Raw genomic sequence first — 6,658 nt, 5'->3', positions numbered from 1 at the left:
TCGGGTTATTTAATGTTTGCTTAAATAGAGCTTGATTACATATATATCATGCACACAACAGGGCACCTCGCTTACCTCATGCAGGCCCTAACAGGCGAAATCCCCCGTGATTTACGCCGAGAACAGTTAACAATAAATGTCTGGGCTTTAACCCAACAAAACAACCTAATCCAACGCATCCTTAAAAACAATATAAACCTAAGACACCAAACACTAGCACGGAAACCCCCATTATTAATACCAAATTTCTCAACGCACATTCAACAACTTAAACATACAAAACCTAAACGATTTAAGACTAAACACAAAACCAAACAATATATTCACACCCAAACTACAAATCCCCAATATCGACACAATGCTCTCCTCCAAACTAAATAAGGAAATCGACCCTAATACCGCTAAAGCCATCACACTGTCATACATACACGAACAATGGCCAAATTGGTATCACATCTATACAGACGGGTCCTCCGACACGTGCTCGAAACACACAGGATTCGGCATCCATGCATACCAACCCGCATAAGAAACTAAATGCTATAGGCTCCCAAATAATAAATCAATTTTCACCGCCGAATTATTGGGGATGGCCACAGCTCTACAACCCCCCCCCCCCAATTAAAAAAAACCAAATCCTCACTGACTCACTAAGTGGACTTCAAGCTATTAAATATAAAAACACAAAAAATCAACCTAAATTATTTCAACAGATACTCAAAAGCTCCAGCAAGTTCCCCAATCTAGGTAAAGAAATTGAAGTCGTATGGATCCCTGCTCACGGCGGAGTGTTTGGTAACGAACACGCCAACGATGCAGCCAAAGCATCACTAAAATTAGAAGAAATAAGCATCAAACTACCAATATCTAAAAACGAAATTAAAAGTATCACTAAGAGTAAAATCGTCATAAATCCAAAACAATCGACAGGGCAATAATAAAATTACAGACAGGGCCCACTAAACTAAACTCTCACCTACACAGAATCAGAAAACAGCAAACAGGTGAATGCCCTCACTGTAACCAAATAGAAACACCCGAACACGCACTATTACACTGCACACACCACCAACACAGAACAACCCTCAAACCAATAAACTGTAACAAACAAATGTCTCTGGCAACACTACTAAACCACCTACAAAACTTCAAGGCATTAGGCATTTTCCTAATTAAAACAGTTCTACTAGGCCGCATCTAATAAACTACAAAATCATTCTATACCATGCCCAGACCCTTAAAAAAAATACAATAAAAAAACTTTTAAAAAATAATGAAAAAAATAATAATAAATCCAAAATAACACACAACCACTCAAACCCCCTTAGTTCCCCCACCTACAGCACCGCATTCTTCAAAATTCCAAATTTTCCCAAAATGAAATAAGCAACCCTAAAGTCCCCCAGGTTGCCCTTTCTCGGACATATCCTCCTCGGTAAACAGGGGCGGTCGGGTAGCCTAGTGGTTAAAGCGTTCGCTCGTCACGCCGAAGACCCGGGTTCGATTCCCGACATGGGTACAATGTGTGAAGCCCATTTCTGGTGTCCCCCGCCGTGATATTGCTGGAATATTGCTAAAAGCGGCGTAAAACCATACTCACTCACTCACTCCTCGGTAAAAAGACTAAATGGCCTGGCGGGCCGTGTACGAACTACGCATAAAGTCGAACAGCGCACGTAAAAACACCAACTCCCTCTCTCACTCGACTGCCAGTCAGATCCGATATCTGCCGTAAAGCCAAGAAATGCAATTGCGAAGGCAGAACTCACTCTATTTCTGAGAGATGGACAGCTACTCGAACGTATATAAACAGAGCAGGCAAAGATAAACATGAAATTATATCAATTTACGAAAATAGAAATCATATCAATGCAAAAACAGAAATTATGTGAATACCAAACTCACAATAGATATGTGTACCCTACTCACGTATATGCATGGGAAAGCATGTGCCTGATTGGAATGAACTGTTATGCAAGCCTGGTGCAAACGGGTGGTAATAAATTACGTACGTATAGAATGTTTAAAGATGTGTATGGGTGTGAAAGTTATGTAAGTATGTACAAGGCCGTAGGTAACTTTTTTTTTGACAGGGGGGGGGGGGGCAAATATTTGTACAAGTATCACTTGTCCCAAATAAAACTGTTTTCTATAAAAAAATCTAGACCCCCACCCCCCCCCCACCCCCCACCCCCCCGCGCTTTGCCTTCTCCAAATATAGATCAGGTGCTGCTCCTCTGAAGTTGGAAACAGGCAGATATACGAATATGAATGTGAATGAAAGAGTGTGTAAAACCTGCCTTTTAATTCTCCAACGAAGGAAAAATATTTTATATGGCTAGTGACGGGTAGAATATTTTATATACCCCTTTTATACAAACATATTTATGCTGTATATACTGTGATATATTTTATCTTCTGTCGTGTGTATCTCTGTAAATACATGTAAATACACTATCTGTCTGTCTGTCTGTCTGCAAGTGATTATCTTAAATGCTTGGTATTTGATTGAGTTAAGTTTATGGTTTAGTGTTGTACTTAAGGTATTGTATATTGGGCACCCATAGTCTATTTTTGATCTAATTAATGATGTGTATAATGATAGTAGGGTCTCCTTGGAGGCCCCCAGTTGTAGTGTGTTTCGGTCTTTACCGCATCTGTTTTATTAGGTTTTCAATGTGAGCACCCCAGGCTAGATTTTCATCAAAGATTAGTCCTAGAAATTTTGTCTGTTTTTGAAAATTTATAGGATTATTGTTTAATTGTAGTTTTGGGGTGTTTGCACGCATATTTTGGTGTTTAAAAACCATCCCTGTGGTTTTTTCTCACTTAGAATTCAGTCAAATTGCAACTACTTATATAGTGGAGGGACGCATAGCAATCTCTGATTGGTTAAGTTTTGAAGAAATTATTATAATTTATTGTCACCATTAGTTCCTTTGTTATTTCCTGTGTTGTTCCTGGTTGATACAATGTTGCCATAGGTTACCCAACTTATGCCTACGTATGTGGATAAAGGTAATTAAAAAACAATTGCGTTAGCTGAGCCGGCAGCATCTAATTCAGACTGACCGCCGACTTGTTTTGGGTGATGACCGTTATTGGTCAGCGCGTCAATCTGGAAATGACACGCAGCCGGGGACTGTAATGCAAGCAGGCATCCACTGTCTACAATTGGCAGGACTCTCATGATCACCTCCCCCAGAACTTTCTTGTCACGTGACCCCATTCAAATAGTTACCTCCCTTTGACTGTAAGCCCGAAAAGGCAGTATATGTTGCGGTCATCACAAGTTTTGTAGTGACAAAAAGAATATCTAATAAATATATCGAAAAAATTAACAATGTTACAATTGTTTGTGAAACTTTCGGAAAAAGATCTTCTTGTCCTCATTAGGTGACTCTTTACTGAAGGTATTTTATCTTGATAAGAAAAACTAGAGTTAACGTTAACTTTCAAACTTCCTCAGGGACATGCAAAAACGGACACCCTCCATCATCTTTCAACTGTCATTGCTGCGAAAATAAACAAATGAACACAATAAAGTTGTATTTTTGTTTGGATTTTTCCTGTTTATAGTGTTGAAACACAGAAGTGAATAATGTTTTCGTAAAAAAGGAAGAGAATATCATGTTTTCATCAGGGACAAAAAATTGTCATTTTCTGTAGCATGACCCATCTATATCCCAGTTAAAGTCATACACACAGAAAGAGCAATGTGTTGCAGCTTCATGTTTTTCCTATTGTGTTAGAAAATTAATTTTATCATCCAAAACTGGCTCCCACAGGAGATATCGTTTGGGTGAGATATAGAGAATACTACACTCATTGTCGTTAGATACCATAAACAGTTCACGAGTTTCTAACGAGAATGAGTGTGGTATTTTATTTATTAATTTAAATATATATTTAAATGTAAATATATAACAACTTTCGTTCGTTGACAGACCAAACTGAAAGCAGTTGCAAAATCTGGTTGCACAATCATGAATATTGATAGATGCCCAAATATGGGCATTGTTGACATTTCTATGCATACACATTAACAACATGCACCTGCAGTTGTGTTTGCAAACAAAACAGCACCGACGCTCAAGATCCTTTTTGAAGAATTTCTTCAACTTATGGTAATTCAAGCGCCATGTTGTTAATGCGAAGGGCACCTATAAGAACATTTGAAAAGTCACATTAGCGCCGCGCTTTGAATATCGGACTAACAGTCACTCGAACTGCCGGGGTCCCGGCTGTGCAGTCAAATGGTTCGGTTTCCTTGATCTATCAGGTGAATTTATACCCTGCCGGTACCATTTTGGAAGAGGGAAATCAGAGTGTTCGCCAAAGGCATTCATGTTAACTGTACCACCCTATAACTGAAGACGTGAAAATCAACAAACCCAAATCTGCTTGGATGTCAGTGACAGCTTCGAACGAACCGGAATAAGAAAAGACAACCGTGATCTACTCACGGCGTTTTACGCTAGAGGTGAGGTGAAATTGGGTTTAACGTCGCGTCTAAGATTATTGCACTTATATAGCGACGTGCATGCACGTGTGTGTGTGTGTGTGGCTGCTTGTACTAGTCCGGACTGATGCCGATTTATAGTGCTAGCCCACTGAGATACCATGTCGCAGTTTAACATGAATACCCCACTCAATTCAATTCAATTCAATTCTTTATTGTATGAAAGGCCAAAGGCCCATATACAACGGAGTTACATAACATATTTTATAAAATACAAAGTCAAGGTAACAATTCACTTCGTAACAAAAAAGCATTATGTATGTACAAAGCCAGTTGATGTTGTGTTATAAGATCCTTGCAAGACAGTAATGAAGACGACAATCTTTTAGCATTAAAATGAGATAGAGACCACTGCGGTAAGTACTTGTCTCTTAGATTTTCGCATATAGGGCAAATAAACATGAAATGGTATTGATCTTCGACAACAATGTCACAAAATGGGCATAATCGTATCGATTTCTCAATAGATGAAAATCTCCCTGTGTTAATTTTTAGATCATTCAGGCCAAGTCTAAAACGAATAAGGGTGTTACGAGAATTCCTGTACCGTAAATTTGATAAATAGGATTCTGGTTCAAGCAATGACTTGAATTGGCGATAAGTATCATATCGTAAATCAGACACAGTATACTGACTCCGAGCCGACTAGTCCTTGTTTTAGCCCCTTAATGCCGAACGCCAGACAGGGTAACAACAAGTACCATCTTTTAACGTCTTTTGGTATAACGCGGCCTGGTATCGAAACCCGGACCTTCCGCTCTCCGGGCGGACGCTCTACCACTAGATCACGGAGGCGGTCGTTTTACGCTAGAGATGGGGAATGATATTGTTCACATTTGGGATATTTTGGACCACATAATAAGAAGTCAGGCACAATTCTACGGAGTTTTCGAATGATTTGTATCGGAAATGTTCACTTTGAGAGTGATCTGGTCGTGCAGTCGTGAACAAACAACTCCCGAAACAGTGCCATAAATACGCTTCGAAGGGAACACTGACACAGGAACTCGTTATTGGTCAGTAAATAAAAATATATACCTCCTATATGTAAGAAGAGAATTCTCTCAATAAATTAAAATATATACCTCCTATATGTAAGAAGAGAATTATCTTAATAAATAAAAATATATACCTCTTATATGTAAGAAGAGAATGCTCTCAATAAATAAAAATATATACCTCCTATATGTAAGAAGAGAATTCTCTCAATAAATAAAAATATGCACCTCCTATAAGTAAGAAGAGAATTCTCTCAATAAATAAAAATATATACCTCCTATATGTAAGAAGAGAATTCTCTTAATAAATAAAAATATATACCTCTTATATGTAAGAAGAGAATTCTCTCAATAAATAAAAATATATACCTCCTATATGTAAAGAGAATTCTCTCAATTAAATAAAAATATACACCTCCTATATGTAAGAAGAGAATTCTCTATTTACAAAGGGGGTGGGGGGAGGGGGGGGGGGGGGGAAATATTTATTATTTACTGACCAATAATGAGTTCCTGTGGACACTGATGGCTGACTTCATTTCACCACGCTTATCCTTTTATGTTCAATCAAATTGAAAGTTGCGAAAGTGGTCGGGTGCGTCACGCTCATGGGGACAATATATATAATGTCTGTAGAAGCTCTGTGCATAACTAATATAGAATATCTATGCAAACAGAATTTGATCTTGTTTGGTTTAATAAAGTATTTGTAAATATCTCTCGCTCTCATGAGATTGCTTCAGTTCTGCCTTGTAGTTGCAAAATGAACGACGTCTCTCGTTTTTTTATGAATAAAAAAAATATAGACCCGGTGTGACAGAGGTCACGGTTATCCAACCAAAACGAATAAAACGAGATCAACCTTGTACGACACACTTGTGACGTACGGATTTAGTTTCTTACCACCTGTATCTTCACCACGTGGGTAATAACAAGCGGGTGGGTTGAGCGCCAATGAAATTGCATCATAATGCTTTGTAGACCATTGTGACGTCATTGTCAAAACGTCACAATCAAATGACATCACTAATGGCTCTGCTACTGAAGCTGTTAACAGTACTTTTTACACTTTAGACACTGCTTATTATTGTCTACAAACTGAAAAAGTTGGAAGAATGATGTTGGATGATGAATAATA

This window comes from Haliotis rufescens, unplaced genomic scaffold (genome assembly GCF_023055435.1).
Source record: "Haliotis rufescens isolate VD_foot unplaced genomic scaffold, xgHalRufe1.0.p SCAF_39, whole genome shotgun sequence".
Classification (NCBI taxonomy): Eukaryota; Metazoa; Mollusca; class Gastropoda; order Lepetellida; family Haliotidae; genus Haliotis; species Haliotis rufescens.
This window is presented reverse-complemented; position numbering follows the sequence as displayed.